The following is a 21,123-nucleotide window of genomic DNA, read 5'->3' as shown; positions in this document are numbered from 1 at the left end:
GGCATAGGGGTGTGGTTAGGCTCTTTTCTTTTTCACTACGGTTAATGAAGTAAACATTTTTTTAATATACAGAAGAAAGAAAGAAAGAAAAACACGCGCCCAGAGTGGGGACCGAACCCACGCCTTTCGATTACATGTCGAATGCCTTACCAATTCGGCTATCTGAGCGACTGTGTTCTCCTTCACTTTCTGGGCTATTTATATTTACTAGAAGTGTATCTGACTCTTGAGGGTGGTGGCCAGCGCCACTCTGACTACACGGGGAGAAGGGGACCTTCTTTTCAACCCCCGGGGCGTGACTCGAGCGTCTACAGCCTGTAATGAGCGGGTAACTGGCGGGAAGCACTCTTATGCTACCTTGGCATCAAGGCTGCCAGAACCGAGACCCTCGCTAGGCTTCCGCAGAATGATATAGTAAGGAAATGAGGGGCTCGTTGAGGAAATACAGAAAGATAGGGCAGCAGTCTACAACGCCAAAGGAGGCATAGGGGTGTGGTTAGGCTCTTTTCTTTTTCACTACGGTTAATGAAGTAAACATTTTTTTTTAATATACAGAAGAAAGAAAGAAAGAAAAACACGCGCACAGAGTGGGGACCGAACCCACGCCTTTCGATTACATGTCGAATGCTTTACCAATTCGGCTATCTAGGCGACTGTGTTCTCCTTCACTTTCTGGGCTATTTATATTTGCTAGAAGTGTATATGACGCTTGAGGGTGGTGTCCAGCGCCACTCTGACTACACGGGGAGAAGGGGACCTTCTTTTCAACCCACGGGGCGTGACTCGAGCGTCTACAGCCTGTCACGAGCGGGTAACTGGCGGGAAGCCCTCTTATGCTACCTAGGCATCAAGGCTGCCAGAACCGAGGCCCTCGCTAGGCTTTCGCAGAATGATATAGTAAGGAAATGAGGGGCTCGTTGAGGAAATACAGAAAGATAGGGCAGCAGTCTACAACGCCAAAGGAGGCATAGGGGTGTGGTTAGGCTCTTTTCTTTTTCACTAAGGTTAATGAAGTAAACATTTTTTTAATATACAGAAGAAAGAAAGAAAGAAAAACACGCGCCCAGAGTGGGGACCGAACCCACGCCTTTCGATTACATGTCGAATGCCTTACCAATTCGGCTATCTGAGCGACTTTTTTCTCCTTCACTTTCTGGGCTATTTATATTTACTAGAAGTGTATCTGACTCTTGAGGGTGGTGGCCAGGGCCACTCTGACTACACGGGGAGAAGGGGACCTTCTTTTCAACCCCCGGGGCGTGACTCGAGCGTCTACAGCCTGTCGTGAGCGGGTAACTGGCGGGAAGCCCTCTTATGCTACCTAGGCATCAAGGCTGCCAGAACCGAGACCCTCGCTAGGCTTTCGCAGAATGATATAGCAAGGAAATGAGGTGCTCGTTGAGGAAATACAGAGAGATAGGGCAGCAGTCTACAACGCCAAAGGAGGCATAGGGGTGTGGTTAGGCTCTTTTCTTTTTCACTACGGTTAATGAAGTAAACATTTTTTTAATATACAGAACAAAGAAAGAAAGAAAAACACGCGCCCAGAGTGGGGACGGAACCCACGCCTTTCGATTACATATCGAATGCCTTACCAATTCGGCTATCTGGGCGACTGTGTTCTCCTTCACTTTCTGGGCTATTTATATTTACTAGAAGTGTATCTGACGCTTGAGGGTAGTGGAGAGCGCCACTCTGACTACACGGGGAGAAGGGGACCTTCTTTTCAACCCACGGGGCGTGACTCGAGCGTCTACAGCCTGTCATGAGCGGGTAACTGGCGGGAAGCCCTCTTATGCTACCTAGGCATCAAGGCTGCCAGAACCGAGGCCCTCGCTAGACTTTCGCAGAGTGATATAGTAAGGAAATGAGGGGCTCGTTGAGGAAATACAGAAAGATAGGGCAGCAGTCTACAACGCCAAAGGAGGCATAGGGGTGTGGTTAGGCTCTTTTCTTTTTCACTACGGTTAATGAAGTAAACATTTGTTTAATATACAGAAGAAAGAAAGAAAGAAAAACACGCGCCCAGAGTGGGGACCGAACCCACGCCTTTCGATTACATGTCGAATGCCTTACCAATTCGGCTATCTGAGCGACTGTGTTCTCCTTCACTTTCTGGGCTATTTATATTTACTAGAAGTGTATCTGACTCTTGAGGGTGGTGGCCAGCGCCACTCTGACTACACGGGGAGAAGGGGACCTTCTTTTCAACCCCCGGGGCGTGACTCGAGCGTCTACAGCCTGTCATGAGCGGGTAACTGGCGGGAAGCACTCTTATGCCACCTAGGCATCAAGGCTGCCAGAACCGAGACCCTCGCTGGGCTTCCGCAGAATGATATAGTAAGAAAATGAGGGGCTCGTTGAGGAAATACAGAAAGATAGGGCAGCAGTCTACAACGCCAAAGGAGGCATAGGGGTGTGGTTAGGCTCTTTTCTTTTTCACTACGGTTAATGAAGTAAACATTTTTTTAATATACAGAAGAAAGAAAGAAAGAAAAACACGCGCCCAGAGTGGGGACGGAACCCACGCCTTTCGATTACATGTCGAATGCCTTACCAATTCGGCTATCTGGGCGACTGTGTTCTCCTTCACTTTCTGGGCTATTTATATTTATTAGAAGTGTATCTGACGCTTGAGGGTGGTGGCCAGTGCCACTCTGACTACACGGGGAGAAGGGGACCTTCTTTTCAACCCCCGGGGCGTGACTCGAGCGTCTACAGCCTGTCATGAGCGGGTAACTGGCGGGAAGCCCTCTAATGCTACCTAGGCATCAAGGCTGCCAGAACAGAGACCCTCGCTAGGCTTTCGCAGAATGATATAGTAAGGAAATGAGGGGCTCGTTGAGGAAATACAGAAAGATAGGGCAGCAGTCTACAACGCCAAAGGAGGCATAGGGGTGTCGTTAGGCTCTTTTCTTTTTCACTACGGTTAATGAAGTAAAAATTTTTTTAATATACAGAAGAAAGAAAGAAAGAAAAACACCCGCCCAGAGTGGGGACCGAACCCACGCCTTTCGATTACATGTCGAATGCCTTACCAATTCGGCTATCTGGGCGACTGTGTTCTCCTTCACTTTCTGGGCTATTTATATTTGCTAGAAGTGTATCTGACACTTGAGGGTGGTGGCCAGCGCCACTCTGACTACACGGGGAGAAGGGGACCTTCTGTTCAACCCCCGGGGCGTGACTCGAGCGTCTACAGCCTGTCATGAGCGGGTAACTGGCGGGAAGCCCTCTTATGCTACCTAGGCATCAAGGCTGCCAGAACCGAGACCCTCGCTAGGCTTTCGCAGAATGATATAGTAAGGAAATGAGGTGCTCGTTGAGGAAATACAGAAAGATAGGGCAGCAGTCTACAACGCCAAAGGAGGCATAGGGGTGTGGTTAGGCTCTTTTCTTTTTCACTACGGTTAATGAAGTAAACATTTTTTTAATATACAGAACAAAGAAAGAAAGAAAAACACGCGCCCAGAGTGGGGACCGAACCCACGCCTTTCGATTACATGTCGAATGCCTTACCAATTCGGCTATCTGGGCGACTGTGTTCTCCTTCACTTTCTGGGCTATTTATATTTACTAGAAGTGTATCTGACGCTTGAGGGTGGTGGCCAGCGCCACTCTGACTACACGGGGAGAAGGGGACCTTCTTTTCAACCCACGGGGCGTGACTCGAGCGTCTACAGCCTGTCATGAGCGGGTAACTGGCGGGAAGCCCTCTTATGCTACCTAGGCATCAAGGCTGCCAGAACCGAGGCCCTCGCTAGGCTTTCGCAGAATGATATAGTAAGGAAATGAGGGGCTCGTTGAGGAAATACAGAAAGATAGGGCAGCAGTCTACAACGCCAAAGGAGGCATAGCGGTGTGGTTAGGCTCTTTTCTTTTTCACTACGGTTAATGAAGTAAACATTTGTTTAATATACAGAAGAAAGAAAGAAAGAAAAACACGCGCCCAGAGTGGGGACCGAACCCACGCCTTTCGATTACATGTCGAATGCCTTACCAATTCGGCTATCTGAGCGACTGTGTTCTCCTTCATTTTCTGGGCTATTTATATTTACTAGAAGTGTATCTGACTCTTGGGGGTGGTGGCCAGCGCCACTCTGACTACACGGGGAGAAGGGGACCTTCTTTTCAACCCCCGGGGCGTGACTCGAGCGTCTACAGCCTGTAATGAGCGGGTAACTGGCGGGAAGCACTCTTATGCTACCTTGGCATCAAGGCTGCCAGAACCGAGACCGTCGCTAGGCTTCCGCAGAATGATATAGTAAGGAAATGAGGGGCTCGTTGAGGAAATACAGAAAGATAGGTCAGCAGTCTACAACGCCAAAGGAGGCATAGGGGTGTGGTTAGGCTCTTTTCTTTTTCACTACGGTTAATGAAGTAAACATTTTTTTTAATATACAGAAGAAAGAAAGAAAGAAAAACACGCGCACAGAGTGGGGACCGAACCCACGCCTTTCGATTACATGTCGAATGCTTTACCAATTCGGCTATCTGGGCGACTGTGTTCTCCTTCACTTTCTGGGCTATTTATATTTGCTAGAAGTGTATATGACGCTTGAGGGTGGTGGCCAGCGCCACTCTGACTACACGGGGAGAAGGGGACCTTCTTTTCAACCCACGGGGCGTGACTCGAGCGTCTACAGCCTGTCATGAGCGGGTAACTGGCGGGAAGCCCTCTTATGCTACCTAGGCATCAAGGCTGCCAGAACCGAGGCCCTCGCTAGGCTTTCGCAGAATGATATAGTAAGGAAATGAGGGGCTCGTTGAGGAAATACAGAAAGATAGGGCAGCAGTCTACAACGCCAAAGGAGGCATAGGGGTGTGGTTAGGCTCTTTTCTTTTTCACTACGGTTAATGAAGTAAACATTTGTTTAATATACAGAAGAAAGAAAGAAAGAAAAACACGCGCCCAGAGTGGGGACCGAACCCACGCCTTTCGATGACATGTCGAATGCCTTACCAATTCGGCTATCTGGGTGACTGTGTTCTCCTTCACTTTCTGGGCTATTTATATTTACTAGAAGTGTATCTGACGCTTGAGGGTGGTGGCCAGCGCCACTCTGACTACACAGGGAGAAGGGGACCTTCTTTTCAACCCCCGGGGCGTGACTCGAGCGTCTACAGCCTGTCATGAGCGGGTAACTGGCGGGAAGCCCTCTTATGCTACCTAGGCATCAAGGCTGCCAGGACCGACACCCTCGCTAGGCTTTCGCAGAATGATATAGTAAGGAAACGAGGGGCTCGTTGAGGAAATACAGAAAGATAGGGCAGCAGTCTACAACGCCAAAGGAGGCATAGGGGTGTGGTTAGGCTCTTTTCTTTTTCACTAAGGTTAATGAAGTAAACATTTTTTTAATATACAGAAGAAAGAAAGAAAGAAAAACACGCGCCCAGAGTGGGGACCGAACCCACGCCTTTCGATTACATGTCGAATGCCTTACCAATTCGGCTATCTGGGCGACTGTGTTCTGCTTCACTTTCTGGGCTATTTATATTTACTAGAAGTGTATCTGACGCTTGAGGGTGGTGGCCAGCGCCACTCTGACTACACGGGGAGAAGGGGACCTTCTTTTCAACCCCCGGGGCGTGACTCGAGCGTCTACAGCCTGTCATGAGCGGGTAACTGGCGGGAAGGCCTCTTATGCTACCTAGGCATCAAGGCTGCCAGAACCGAGACCCTCGCTAGGCTTTCGCAGAATGATTTAGTAAGGAAATGAGGGGCTCGTTGAGGAAATACAGAAAGATAGGGCAGCAGTGTACAACACCAAAGGAGGCATAGGGGTGTGGTTAGGCTCTTTTCTTTTTCACTACGGTAATGAAGTAAACATTTGTTTAATATACAGAAGAAAGAAAGAAAGAAAAACACGCGCCCAGAGTTGGGACCGAACCCACGCCTTTCGATGACATGTCGAATGCCTTACCAATTCGGCTATCTGGGCGACTGTGTTCTCCTTCACTTTCTGGGCTATTTATATTTGCTAGAAGTGTATATGACGCTTGAGGGTGGTGGCCAGCGCCACTCTGACTACACGGGGAGAAGGGGACCTTCTTTTCAACCCACGGGGCGTGACTCGAGCGTCTACAGCCTGTCATGAGCGGGTAACTGGCGGGAAGCCCTCTTATGTTACCTAGGCATCAAGGCTGCCAGAACCGAGGCCCTCGCTAGGCTTTCGCAGAATGATATAGTAAGGAAATGAGGGGCTCGTTGAGGAAATACAGAAAGATAGGGCAGCAGTCTACAACGCCAAAGGAGGCATAGGGGTGTGGTTAGGCTCTTTTCTTTTTCACTACGGTTAATGAAGTAAACATTTGTTTAATATACAGAAGAAAGAAAGAAAGAAAAACACGCGCCCAGAGTGGGGACCGAACCCACGCCTTTCGATGACATGTCGAATGCCTTACCAATTCGGCTATCTGGGCGACTGTGTTCTCCTTCACTTTCTGGGCTATTTATATTTACTAGAAGTGTATCTGACGCTTGAGGGTGGTGGCCAGCGCCACTCTGACTACACGGGGAGAAGGGGACCTTCTTTTCAACCCCCGGGGCGCGACTCGAGCGTCTACAGCCTGTCATGAGCGGGTAACTGGCGGGAAGCCCTCTTATGCTACCTAGGCATCAAGGCTGCCAGGACCGAGACCCTCGCTAGGCTTTCGCAGAATGATATAGTAAGAAAACGAGGGGCTCGTTGAGGAAATACAGAAAGATAGGGCAGCAGTCTACAACGCCAAAGGAGGCATAGGGGTGTGGTTAGGCTCTTTTCTTTTTCACTAAGGTTAATGAAGTAAACATTTTTTTAATATACAGAAGAAAGAAAGAAAGAAAAACACGCGCCCAGAGTGGGGACCGAACCCACGCCTTTCGATTACATGTCGAATGCCTTACCAATTCGGCTATCTGGGCGACTGTGTTCTCCTTCACTTTCTGGGCTATTTATATTTGCTAGAAGTGTATATGACGCTTGAGGGTGGTGGCCAGCGCCACTCTGACTACACGGGGAGAAGGGGACCTTCTTTTCAACCCACGGGGCGTGACTCGAGCGTCTACAGCCTGTCATGAGCGGGTAACTGGCGGGAAGCCCTCTTATGTTACCTAGGCATCAAGGCTGCCAGAACCGAGGCCCTCGCTAGGCTTTCGCAGAATGATATAGTAAGGAAATGAGGGGCTCGTTGAGGAAATACAGAAAGATAGGGCAGCAGTCTACAACGCCAAAGGAGGCATAGGGGTGTGGTTAGGCTCTTTTCTTTTTCACTACGGTTAATGAAGTAAACATTTGTTTAATATACAGAAGAAAGAAAGAAAGAAAAACACGCGCCCAGAGTGGGGACCGAACCCACGCCTTTCGATGACATGTCGAATGCCTTACCAATTCGGCTATCTGGGTGACTGTGTTCTCCTTCACTTTCTGGGCTATTTATATTTACTAGAAGTGTATCTGACGCTTGAGGGTGGTGGCCAGCGCCACTCTGACTACACAGGGAGAAGGGGACCTTCTTTTCAACCCCCGGGGCGTGACTCGAGCGTCTACAGCCTGTCATGAGCGGGTAACTGGCGGGAAGCCCTCTTATGCTACCTAGGCATCAAGGCTGCCAGGACCGACACCCTCGCTAGGCTTTCGCAGAATGATATAGTAAGGAAACGAGGGGCTCGTTGAGGAAATACAGAAAGATAGGGCAGCAGTCTACAACGCCAAAGGAGGCATAGGGGTGTGGTTAGGCTCTTTTCTTTTTCACTAAGGTTAATGAAGTAAACATTTTTTTAATATACAGAAGAAAGAAAGAAAGAAAAACACGCGCCCAGAGTGGGGACCGAACCCACGCCTTTCGATTACATGTCGAATGCCTTACCAATTCGGCTATCTGGGCGACTGTGTTCTGCTTCACTTTCTGGGCTATTTATATTTACTAGAAGTGTATCTGACGCTTGAGGGTGGTGGCCAGCGCCACTCTGACTACACGGGGAGAAGGGGACCTTCTTTTCAACCCCCGGGGCGTGACTCGAGCGTCTACAGCCTGTCATGAGCGGGTAACTGGCGGGAAGGCCTCTTATGCTACCTAGGCATCAAGGCTGCCAGAACCGAGACCCTCGCTAGGCTTTCGCAGAATGATATAGTAAGGAAATGAGGGGCTCGTTGAGGAAATACAGAAAGATAGGGCAGCAGTCTACAACACCAAAGGAGGCATAGGGGTGTGGTTAGGCTCTTTTCTTTTTCACTACGGTTAATGAAGTAAACATTTGTTTAATATACAGAAGAAAGAAAGAAAGAAAAACACGCGCCCAGAGTTGGGACCGAACCCACGCCTTTCGATGACATGTCGAATGCCTTACCAATTCGGCTATCTGGGCGACTGTGTTCTCCTTCACTTTATGGGCTATTTATATTTGCTAGAAGTGTATCTGACGCTTGAGGGTGGTGGCCAGCGCCACTCTGACTACACGGGGAGAAGGGGACCTTCTGTTCAACCCCCGGGGCGTGACTCGAGCGTCTACAGCCTGTCATGAGCGGGTAACTGGCGGGAAGCCCTCTTATGCTACCTAGGCATCAAGGCTGCCAGAACCGAGACCCTCGCTAGGCTTTCGCAGAATGATATAGTAAGGAAATGAGGTGCTCGTTGAGGAAATACAGAAAGATAGGGCAGCAGTCTACAACGCCAAAGGAGGCATAGGGGTGTGGTTAGGCTCTTTTCTTTTTCACTACCGTTAATGAAGTAAACATTTTTTTAATATACAGAACAAAGAAAGAAAGAAAAACACGCGCCCAGAGTGGGGACCGAACCCACGCCTTTCGATTACATGTCGAATGCCTTACCAATTCGGCTATCTGGGCGACTGTGTTCTCCTTCACTTTCTGGGCTATTTATATTTACTAGAAGTGTATCTGACGCTTGAGGGTGGTGGCCAGCGCCACTCTGACTACACGGGGAGAAGGGGACCTTCTTTTCAACCCACGGGGCGTGACTCGAGCGTCTACAGCCTGTCATGAGCGGGTAACTGGCGGGAAGCCCTCTTATGCTACCTAGGCATCAAGGCTGCCAGAACCGAGGCCCTCGCTAGGCTTTCGCAGAATGATATAGTAAGGAAATGAGGGGCTCGTTGAGGAAATACAGAAAGATAGGGCAGCAGTCTACAACGCCAAAGGAGGCATAGCGGTGTGGTTAGGCTCTTTTCTTTTTCACTACGGTTAATGAAGTAAACATTTGTTTAATATACAGAAGAAAGAAAGAAAGAAAAACACGCGCCCAGAGTGGGGACCGAACCCACGCCTTTCGATTACATGTCGAATGCCTTACCAATTCGGCTATCTGAGCGACTGTGTTCTCCTTCACTTTCTGGGCTATTTATATTTACTAGAAGTGTATCTGACTCTTGAGGGTGGTGGCCAGCGCCACTCTGACTACACGGGGAGAAGGGGACCTTCTTTTCAACCCCCGGGGCGTGACTCGAGCGTCTACAGCCTGTAATGAGCGGGTTACTGGCGGGAAGCACTCTTATGCTACCTTGGCATCAAGGCTGCCAGAACCGAGACCCTCGCTAGGCTTCCGCAGAATGATATAGTAAGGAAATGAGAGGCTCGTTGAGGAAATACAGAAAGATAGGGCAGCAGTCTACAACGCCAAAGGAGGCATAGGGGTGTGGTTAGGCTCTTTTCTTTTTCACTACGGTTAATGAAGTAAACATTTTTTTTAATATACAGAAGAAAGAAAGAAAGAAAAACACGCGCACAGAGTGGGGACCGAACCCACGCCTTTCGATGACATGTCGAATGCCTTACCAATTCGGCTATCTGGGCGACTGTGTTCTCCTTCACTTTCTGGGCTATTTATATTTACTAGAAGTGTATCTGACGCTTGAGGGTGGTTGCCAGCGCCACTCTGACTACACGGGGAGAAGGGGACCTTCTTTTCAACCCCCGGGGCGTGACTCGAGCGTCTACAGCCTGTCATGAGCGGGTAACTGGCGGGAAGCCCTCTTATGCTACCTAGGCATCAAGGCTGCCAGGACCGAGACCCTCGCTAGGCTTTCGCAGAATGATATAGTAAGGAAACGAGGGGCTCGTTGAGGAAATACAGAAAGATAGGGCAGCAGTCTACAACGCCAAAGGAGGCATAGGGGTGTGGTTAGGCTCTTTTCTTTTTCACTAAGGTAATGAAGTAAACATTTTTTTAATATACAGAAGAAAGAAAGAAAGAAAAACACGCGCCCAGAGTGGGGACCGAACCCACGCCTTTCGATTACATGTCGAATGCCTTACCAATTCAATTATCTGAGCGACTTTTTTCTCCTTCACTTTCTGGGCTATTTATATTTACTAGAAGTGTATCTGACTCTTGAGGGTGGTGGCCAGCGCCACTCTGACTACACGGGGAGAAGGGGACCTTCTTTTCAACCCCCGGGGCGTGACTCGAGCGTCTACAGCCTGTCATGAGCGGGTAACTGGCGGGAAGCCCTCTTATGCTACCTAGGCATCAAGGCTGCCAGAACCGAGACCCTCGCCAGGCTTTCGCAGAATGATATAGTAAGGAAATGAGGTGCTCGTTGAGGAAATACAGAAAGATAGGGCAGCAGTCTACAACGCCAAAGGAGGCATAGGGGTGTGGTTAGGCTCTTTTCTTTTTCACTACGGTTAATGAAGTAAACATTTGTTTAATATACAGAAGAAAGAAAGAAAGAAAAACACGCGCCCAGAGTGGGGACCGAACCCACGCCTTTCGATGACATGTCGAATGCCTTACCAATTCGGCTATCTGGGCGACTGTGTTCTCCTTCACTTTCTGGGCTATTTATATTTACTAGAAGTGTATCTGACGCTTGAGGGTGGTGGCCAGCGCCACTCTGACTACACGGGGAGAAGGGGACCTTCTTTTCAACCCCCGGGGCGTGACTCGAGCGTCTACAGCCTGTCATGAGCGGGTAACTGGCGGGAAGCCCTCTTATGCTACCTAGGCATCAAGGCTGCCAGGACCGAGACCATCGCTAGGCTTTCGCAGAATGATATAGTAAGGAAACGAGGGGCTCGTTGAGGAAATACAGAAAGATAGGGCAGCAGTCTACAACGCCAAAGGAGGCATAGGGGTGTGGTTAGGCTCTTTTCTTTTTCACTAAGGTTAATGAAGTAAACATTTTTTTAATATACAGAAGAAAGAAAGAAAGAAAAACACGCGCCCAGAGTGGGGACCGAACCCACGCCTTTCGATTACATGTCGAATGCCTTACCAATTCGGCTATCTGGGCGACTGTGTTCTGCTTCACTTTCTGGGCTATTTATATTTACTAGAAGTGTATCTGATGCTTGAGGGTGGTGGCCAGCGCCACTCTGACTACACGGGGAGAAGGGGACCTTCTTTTCAACCCCCGGGGCGTGACTCGAGCGTCTACAGCCTGTCATGAGCGGGTAACTGGCGGGAAGCCCTCTTATGCTACCTAGGCATCAAGGCTGGCAGAACCGAGACCCTCGCTAGGCTTTCGCAGAGTGATATAGTAAGGAAATGAGGGGCTCGTTGAGGAAATACAGAAAGATAGGACAGCAGTCTACAACGCCAAAGGAGGCATAGGGGTGTGGTTAGGCTCTTTTCTTTTTCACTACGGTTAATGAAGTAAAAATTTTTTTAATATACAGAAGAAAGAAAGAAAGAAAAACACGCGCCCAGAGTGGGGACCGAACCCACGCCTTTCGATTACATGTCGAATGCCTTACCAATTCAGCTATCTGAGCGACTTTTTTCTCCTTCACTTTCTGGGCTATTTATATTTACTAGAAGTGTATCTGACTCTTGAGGGTGGTGGCCAGCGCCACTCTGACTACACGGGGAGAAGGGGACCTTCTTTTCAACCCCCGGGGCGTGACTCGAGCGTCTACAGCCTGTCATGAGCGGGTAACTGGCGGGAAGCCCTCTTATGCTACCTAGGCATCAAGGCTGCCAGAACCGAGACCCTCGCCAGGCTTTCGCAGAATGATATAGTAAGGAAATGAGGTGCTCGTTGAGGAAATACAGAAAGATAGGGCAGCAGTCTACAACGCCAAAGGAGGCATAGGGGTGTGGTTAGGCTCTTTTCTTTTTCACTACGGTTAATGAAGTAAACATTTTTTTAATATACAGAACAAAGAAAGAAAGAAAAACACGCGCCCAGAGTGGGGACCGAACCCACGCCTTTCGATTAGATGTCGAATGCATTACCAATTTGGCTATCTGGGCTACTGTGTTCTCCTTCACTTTCTGGGCTATTTATATTTACTAGAAGTGTATCTGACGCTTCAGGGTGGTGGCCAGCGCCACTCTGACTACACAGGGAGAAGGGGACCTTCTTTTCAACCCCCGGGGCGTGACTCGAGCGTCTACAGCCTGTCATGAGCGGGTAACTGGCGGGAAGCCCTCTTATGCTACCTAGGCATCAAGGCTGCCAGGACCGAGACCCTCGCTAGGCTTTCGCAGAATGATATAGTAAGGAAACGAGGTGCTCGTTGAGGAAATACAGAAAGATAGGGCAGCAGTCTACAACGCCAAAGGAGGCATAGGGGTGTGGTTAGCCTCTTTTCTTTTTCACTACGGTTAATGAAGTAAACATTTTTTTAATATACAGAACAAAGAAAGAAGGAAAAACACGCGCCCAGAGTGGGGACCGAACCCACGCCTTTCGATTACATGTCGAATGCCTTACCAATTCGGCTATCTGGGCGACTGTGTTCTCCTTCACTTTCTGGGCTATTTATATTTACTAGAAGTGTATCTGATGCTTGAGGGTGGTGGCCAGCGCCACTCTGACTACACGGGGAGAAGGGGACCTTCTTTTCAACCCACGGGGCGTGACTCGAGCGTCTACAGCCTGTCATGAGCGGGTAACTGGCGGGAAGCCCTCTTATGCTACCTAGGCATCAAGGCTGCCAGAACCGAGGCCCTCGCTAGGCTTTCGCAGAATGATATAGTAAGGAAATGAGGGGCTCGTTGAGGAAATACAGAAAGATAGGGCAGCAGTCTACAACGCCAAAGGAGGCATAGGGGTGTGGTTAGGCTCTTTTCTTTTTCACTACGGTTAATGAAGTAAACATTTGTTTAATATACAGAAGAAAGAAAGAAAGAAAAACACGCGCCCAGAGTGGGGACCGAACCCACGCCTTTCGATGACATGTCGAATGCCTTACCAATTCGGCTATCTGGGCGACTGTGTTCTCCTTCACTTTCTGGGCTATTTATATTTACTAGAAGTGTATCTGACACTTGAGGGTGGTGGCCAGCGCCACTCTGACTACACGGGGAGAAGGGGACCTTCTTTTCAACCCCCGGGGCGTGACTCGAGCGTCTACAGCCTGTCATGAGCGGGTAACTGGCGGGAAGCCCTCTTATGCTACCTAGGCATCAAGGCTGCCAGGACCGAGACCCTCGCTAGGCTTTCGCAGAATGATATAGTAAGGAAACGAGGGGCTCGTTGAGGAAATACAGAAAGATAGGGCAGCAGTCTACAACGCCAAAGGAGGCATAGGGGTGTGGTTAGGCTCTTTTCTTTTTCACTAAGGTTAATGAAGTAAACGTTTTTTTAATATACAGAAGAAAGAAAGAAAGAAAAACACGCGCCCAAAGTGGGGACCGAACCCACGCCTTTCGATTACATGTCGAATGCCTTACCAATTCGGCTATCTGGGCGACTGTGTTCTGCTTCACTTTCTGGGCTATTTATATTTACTAGAAGTGTATCTGACGCTTGAGGGTGGTGGCCAGCGCCACTCTGACTACACGGGGAGAAGGGGACCTTCTTTTCAACCCCCGGGGCGTGACTCGAGCGTCTACAGCCTGTCATGAGCGGGTAACTGGCGGGAAGGCCTCTTATGCTACCTAGGCATCAAGGCTGCCAGAACCGAGACCCTCGCTAGGCTTTCGCAGAATGATATAGTAAGGAAATGAGGGGCTCGTTGAGGAAATACAGAAAGATAGGGCAGCAGTCTACAACACCAAAGGAGGCATAGGGGTGTGGTTAGGCTCTTTTCTTTTTCACTACGGTTAATGAAGTAAACATTTGTTTAATATACAGAAGAAAGAAAGAAAGAAAAACACGCGCCCAGAGTTGGGACCGAACCCACGCCTTTCGATGACATGTCGAATGCCTTACCAATTCGGCTATCTGGGTGACTCTGTTCTCCTTCACTTTCTGGGCTATTTATATTTACTAGAAGTGTATCTGACGCTTGAGGGTGGTGGCCAGCGCCACTCTGACTACACGGGGAGAAGGGGACCTTCTTTTAAACCCCCGGGGCGTGACTCGAGCGTCTACAGCCTGTAATGAGCGGGTAACTGGCGGGAAGCCCTCTTATGCTACCTAGGCATCAAGGCTGCCAGGACCAAGACCCTCGCTAGGCTTTCGCAGAATGATATAGTAAGGAAACGAGGGGCTCGTTGAGGAAATACAGAAAGATAGGGCAGCAGTCTACAACGCCAAAGGAGGCATAGGGGTGTGGTTAGGCTCTTTTCTTTTTCACTAAGGTTAATGAAGTAAACATTTTTTTAATATACAGAAGAAAGAAAGAAAGAAAAACACGCGCCCAGAGTGGGGACCGAACCCACGCCTTTCGATTACATGTCGAATGCCTTACCAATTCGGCTATCTGGGCGACTGTGTTCTCCTTCACTTTCTGGGCTATTTATATTTACTAGAAGTGTATCTGACGCTTGAGGGTGGTGGCCAGCGCCACTCTGACTACACGGGGAGAAGGGGACCTTCTTTTCAACCCCCGGGGCGTGACTCGAGCGTCTACAGCCTGTCATGAGCGGGTAACTGCCGGGAAGCCCTCTTATGCTACCTAGGCATCAAGGCTGCCAGAACCGAGACCCTCGCTAGGCTTTCGCAGAGTGATATAGTAAGGAAATGAGGGGCTCGTTGAGGAAATACAGAAAGATAGGGCAGCAGTCTACAACGCCAAAGGAGGCATAGGGGTGTGGTTAGGCTCTTTTCTTTTTCACTGCGGTTAATGAAGTAAAAATTTTTTTAATATACAGAAGAAAGAAAGAAAGAAAAACACGCGCCCAGAGTGGGGACCGAACCCACGCCTTTCGATTACATGTCGAATGCCTTACCAATTCGGCTATCTGAGCGACTTTTTTCTCCTTCACTTTCTGGGCTATTTATATTTACTAGAAGTGTATCTGACTCTTGAGGGTGGTGGCCAGCGCCACTCTGACTACACGGGGAGAAGGGGACCTTCTTTTCAACCCCCGGGGCGTGACTCGAGCGTCTACAGCCTGTCATGAGCGGGTAACTGGCGGGAAGCCCTCTTATGCTACCTAGGCATCAAGGCTGCCAGAACCGAGACCCTCGCCAGGCTTTCGCAGAATGATATAGTAAGGAAATGAGGTGCTCGTTGAGGAAATACAGAAAGATAGGGCAGCAGTCTACAACGCCAAAGGAGGCATAGGGGTGTGGTTAGGCTCTTTTCTTTTTCACTACGGTTAATGAAGTAAACATTTTTTTAATATACAGAACAAAGAAAGAAAGAAAAACACGCGCCCAGAGTGGGGACCGAACCCACGCCTTTCGATTAGATGTCGAATGCATTACCAATTTGGCTATCTGGGCTACTGTGTTCTCCTTCACTTTCTGGGCTATTTATATTTACTAGAAGTGTATCTGACGCTTGAGGGTGGTGGCCAGCGCCACTCTGACTACACGGGGAGAAGGGGACCTTCTTTTCAACCCCCGGGGCGTGACTCGAGCGTCTACAGCCTGTCATGAGCGGGTAACTGGCGGGAAGCCCTCTTATGCTACCTAGGCATCAAGGCTGCCAGGACCGAGACCCTCGCTAGGCTTTCGCAGAATGATATAGTAAGGAAACGAGGTGCTCGTTGAGGAAATACAGAAAGATAGGGCAGCAGTCTACAACGCCAAAGGAGGCATAGGGGTGTGGTTAGCCTCTTTTCTTTTTCACTACGGTTAATGAAGTAAACATTTTTTTAATATACAGAACAAAGAAAGAAGGAAAAACACGCGCCCAGAGTGGGGACCGAACCCACGCCTTTCGATTACATGTCGAATGCCTTACCAATTCGGCTATCTGGGCGACTGTGTTCTCCTTCACTTTCTGGGCTATTTATATTTACTAGAAGTGTATCTGATGCTTGAGGGTGGTGGCCAGCGCCACTCTGACTACACGGGGAGAAGGGGACCTTCTTTTCAACCCCCGGGGCGTGACTCGAGCGTCTACAGCCTGTCATGAGCGGGTAACTGGCGGGAAGGCCTCTTATGCTACCTAGGCATCAAGGCTGCCAGAACCGAGACCCTCGCTAGGCTTTCGCAGAATGATATAGTAAGGAAATGAGGGGCTCGTTGAGGAAATACAGAAAGATAGGGCAGCAGTCTACAACGCCAAAGGAGGCATAGGGGTGTGGTTAGGCTCTTTTCTTTTTCACTACGGTTAATGAAGTAAACATTTGTTTAATATACAGAAGAAAGAAAGAAAGAAAAACACGCGCCCAGAGTGGGGACCGAACCCACGCCTTTCGATGACATGTCGAATGCCTTACCAATTCGGCTATCTGGGCGACTGTGTTCTCCTTCACTTTCTGGGCTATTTATATTTACTAGAAGTGTATCTGACACTTGAGGGTGGTGGCCAGCGCCACTCTGACTACACGGGGAGAAGGGGACCTTCTTTTCAACCCCCGGGGCGTGACTCGAGCGTCTACAGCCTGTCATGAGCGGGTAACTGGCGGGAAGCCCTCTTATGCTACCTAGGCATCAAGGCTACCAGGACCGAGACCCTCGCTAGGCTTTCGCAGAATGATATAGTAAGGAAACGAGGGGCTCGTTGAGGAAATACAGAAAGATAGGGCAGCAGTCTACAACGCCAAAGGAGGCATAGGGGTGTGGTTAGGCTCTTTTCTTTTTCACTAAGGTTAATGAAGTAAACGTTTTTTTAATATACAGAAGAAAGAAAGAAAGAAAAACACGCGCCCAAAGTGGGGACCGAACCCACGCCTTTCGATTACATGTCGAATGCCTTACCAATTCGGCTATCTGGGCGACTGTGTTCTGCTTCACTTTCTGGGCTATTTATATTTACTAGAAGTGTATCTGACGCTTGAGGGTGGTGGCCAGCGCCACTCTGACTACACGGGGAGAAGGGGACCTTCTTTTCAACCCCCGGGGCGTGACTCGAGCGTCTACAGCCTGTCATGAGCGGGTAACTGGCGGGAAGGCCTCTTATGCTACCTAGGCATCAAGGCTGCCAGAACCGAGACCCTCGCTAGGCTTTCGCAGAATGATATAGTAAGGAAATGAGGGGCTCGTTGAGGAAATACAGAAAGATAGGGCAGCAGTCTACAACACCAAAGGAGGCATAGGGGTGTGGTTAGGCTCTTTTCTTTTTCACTACGGTTAATGAAGTAAACATTTGTTTAATATACAGAAGAAAGAAAGAAAGTAAAACACGCGCCCAGAGTTGGGACCGAACCCACGCCTTTCGATGACATGTCGAATGCCTTACCAATTCGGCTATCTGGGTGACTCTGTTCTCCTTCACTTTCTGGGCTATTTATATTTACTAGAAGTGTATCTGACGCTTGAGGGTGGTGGCCAGCGCCACTCTGACTACACGGGGAGAAGGGGACCTTCTTTTAAACCCCCGGGGCGTGACTCGAGCGTCTACAGCCTGTCATGAGCGGGTAACTGGCGGGAAGCCCTCTTATGCTACCTAGGCATCAAGGCTGCCAGGACCAAGACCCTCGCTAGGCTTTCGCAGAATGATATAGTAAGGAAACGAGGGGCTCGTTGAGGAAATACAGAAAGATAGGGCAGCAGTCTACAACGCCAAAGGAGGCATAGGGGTGTGGTTAGGCTCTTTTCTTTTTCACTAAGGTTAATGAAGTAAACATTTTTTTAATATACAGAAGAAAGAAAGAAAGAAAAACACGCGCCCAGAGTGGGGACCGAACCCACGCCTTTCGATTACATGTCGAATGCCTTACCAATTCGGCTATCTGGGCGACTGTGTTCTCCTTCACTTTCTGGGCTATTTATATTTACTAGAAGTGTATCTGACGCTTGAGGGTGGTGGCCAGCGCCACTCTGACTACACGGGGAGAAGGGGACCTTCTTTTCAACCCCCGGGGCGTGACTCGAGCGTCTACAGCCTGTCATGAGCGGGTAACTGCCGGGAAGCCCTCTTATGCTACCTAGGCATCAAGGCTGCCAGAACCGAGACCCTCGCTAGGCTTTCGCAGAGTGATATAGTAAGGAAATGAGGGGCTCGTTGAGGAAATACAGAAAGATAGGGCAGCAGTCTACAACGCCAAAGGAGGCATAGGGGTGTGGTTAGGCTCTTTTCTTTTTCACTGCGGTTAATGAAGTAAAAATTTTTTTAATATACAGAAGAAAGAAAGAAAGAAAAACACGCGCCCAGAGTGGGGACCGAACCCACGCCTTTCGATTACATGTCGAATGCCTTACCAATTCGGCTATCTGAGCGACTTTTTTCTCCTTCACTTTCTGGGCTATTTATATTTACTAGAAGTGTATCTGACTCTTGAGGGTGGTGGCCAGCGCCACTCTGACTACACGGGGAGAAGGGGACCTTCTTTTCAACCCCCGGGGCGTGACTCGAGCGTCTACAGCCTGTCATGAGCGGGTAACTGGCGGGAAGCCCTCTTATGCTACCTAGGCATCAAGGCTGCCAGAACCGAGACCCTCGCCAGGCTTTCGCAGAATGATATAGTAAGGAAATGAGGTGCTCGTTGAGGAAATACAGAAAGATAGGGCAGCAGTCTACAACGCCAAAGGAGGCATAGGGGTGTGGTTAGGCTCTTTTCTTTTTCACTACGGTTAATGAAGTAAACATTTTTTTAATATACAGAACAAAGAAAGAAAGAAAAACACGCGCCCAGAGTGGGGACCGAACCCACGCCTTTCGATTACATGTCGAATGCGTTACCAATTTGGCTATCTGGGCTACTGTGTTCTCCTTCACTTTCTGGGCTATTTATATTTACTAGAAGTGTATCTGACGCTTGAGGGTGGTGGCCAGCGCCACTCTGACTACACGGGGAGAAGGGGACCTTCTTTTCAACCCACGGGGCGTGACTCGAGCGTCTACAGCCTGTCATGAGCGGGTAACTGGCGGGAAGCCCTCTTATGCTACCTAGGCATCAAGGCTGCCAGAACCGAGGCCCTCGCTAGGCTTTCGCAGAATGATATAGTAAGGAAATGAGGGGCTCGTTGAGGAAATACAGAAAGATAGGGCAGCAGTCTACAACGCCAAAGGAGGCATAGGGGTGTGATTAGGCTCTTTTCTTTTTCACTACGGTTAATGAAGTAAACATTTGTTTAATATACAGAAGAAAGAAAGAAAGAAAAACACGCGCCCAGAGTGGGGACCGAACCCACGCCTTTCGATGACATGTCGAATGCCTTACCAATTCGGCTATCTGGGCGACTGTGTTCTCCTTCACTTTCTGGGCTATTTATATTTAGTAGAAGTGTATCTGACGCTTGAGGGTGGTGGCCAGCGCCACTCTGACTACACGGGGAGAAGGGGACCTTCTTTTCAACCCCCGGGGCGTGACTCGAGCGTCTACAGCCTGTCATGAGCGGGTAACTGGCGGGAAGCCCTCTTATGCTACCTAGGCATCAAGGCTGCCAGGACCGAGACCCTCGCTAGGCTTTCGCAGAATGATATAGTAAGGAAACGAGGGGCTCGTTGAGGAAATACAGAAAGATAGGGCAGCAGTCTACAACGCCAAAGGAGGCATAGGGGTGTGGTTAGGCTCTTTTCTTTTTCACTAAGGTTAATGAAGTAAACATTTTTTTAATATACAGAAGAAAGAAAGAAAGAAAAACACGCGTCCAGAGTGGGGACCGAACCCACGCCTTTCGATTACATGTCGAATGCCTTACCAATTCGGCTATCTGGGCGACTGTGTTCTGCTTCACTTTCTGGGCTATTTAAATTTACTAGAAGTTTATCTGACGCTTGAGGGTGGTGGCCAGCGCCACTCTGACTACACTGGGAGAAGGGGACCTTCTTTTCAACCCCCGGGGCGTGACTCGAGCGTCTACAGCCTGTCATGAGCGGGTAACTGGCGGGAAGGCCTCTTATGCTACCTAGGCATCAAGGCTGCCAGAACCGAGACCCTCGCTAGGCTTTCGCAGAATGATATAGTAAGGAAATGAGGGGCTCGTTGAGGAAATACAGAAAGATAGGGCAGCAGTATACAACGCCAAAGGAGGCATAGGGGTGTGGTTAGGCTCTTTTCTTTTTCACTACGGTTAATGAAGTAAACATTTGTTTAATATACAGAAGAAAGAAAGAAAGAAAAACACGCTCCCAGAGTTGGGACCGAACCCACGCCTTTCTATGACATGTCGAATGCCTTACCAATTCGGCTATCTGGGCGACTGTGTTCTCCTTCACTTTCTGGGCTATTTATATTTACTAGAAGTGTATCTGACGCTTGAGGGTGGTGGCCAGCGCCACTCTGACTACACGGGGAGAAGGGGACCTTCTTTTCAACCCACGGGGCGTGACTCGAGCGTCTACAGCCTGTCCTGAGCGGGTAACTGGCGGGAAGCCCTCTTATGCTACCTAGGCATCAAGGCAGCCAGGACCGAGACCCTCGCTAGGCTTTCGCAGAATGATATAGTAAGGAAACGAGGGGCTCGTTGAGGAAATACAGAAAGATAGGGCAGCAGTCTACAACGCCAAAGGAGGCATAGGGGTATGGATAGGCTCTTTTCTTTTTCACTAAGGTTAATGAAGTAAACATTTTTTTAATATACAGAAGAAAGAAAGAAAGAAAAACACGCGCGCAGAATGGGGACCGAACCCACGCCTTTTGATTACATGTCGAATGCCTTACCAATTCGGCTATCTGGGCGACTGTGTTCTCCTTCACTTTCTGGGCTGTTTATATTTACTAGAAGTGTATCTGACGCTTGAGGGTGGTGGCCAGCGCCACTCTGACTACACGGGGAGAAGGGGACCTTCTTTTCAAGCCCCGGGGCGTGACTCGAGCGTCTACAGCCTGTCATGAGCGGGTAACTGGCGGGAAGCCTTCTTATGCTACCAAGGCATCAAGGCTGCTAGAACCGAGACCCTCGCTAGGCTTTCGCAGAATGATATAGTAAGGAAATGAGGGGCTCGTTGA

The sequence above is a fragment of the Haemaphysalis longicornis genome, unplaced genomic scaffold, assembly GCF_048455015.1.
Source record: "Haemaphysalis longicornis isolate Haplotype H1 unplaced genomic scaffold, Haemaphysalis longicornis Haplotype H1 scaffold_11, whole genome shotgun sequence".
Lineage (NCBI taxonomy): Eukaryota > Metazoa > Arthropoda > Arachnida > Ixodida > Ixodidae > Haemaphysalis > Haemaphysalis longicornis.
The sequence above is the reverse complement of the archived record's forward strand: the minus strand, read 5'-3'. Positions refer to the sequence as shown.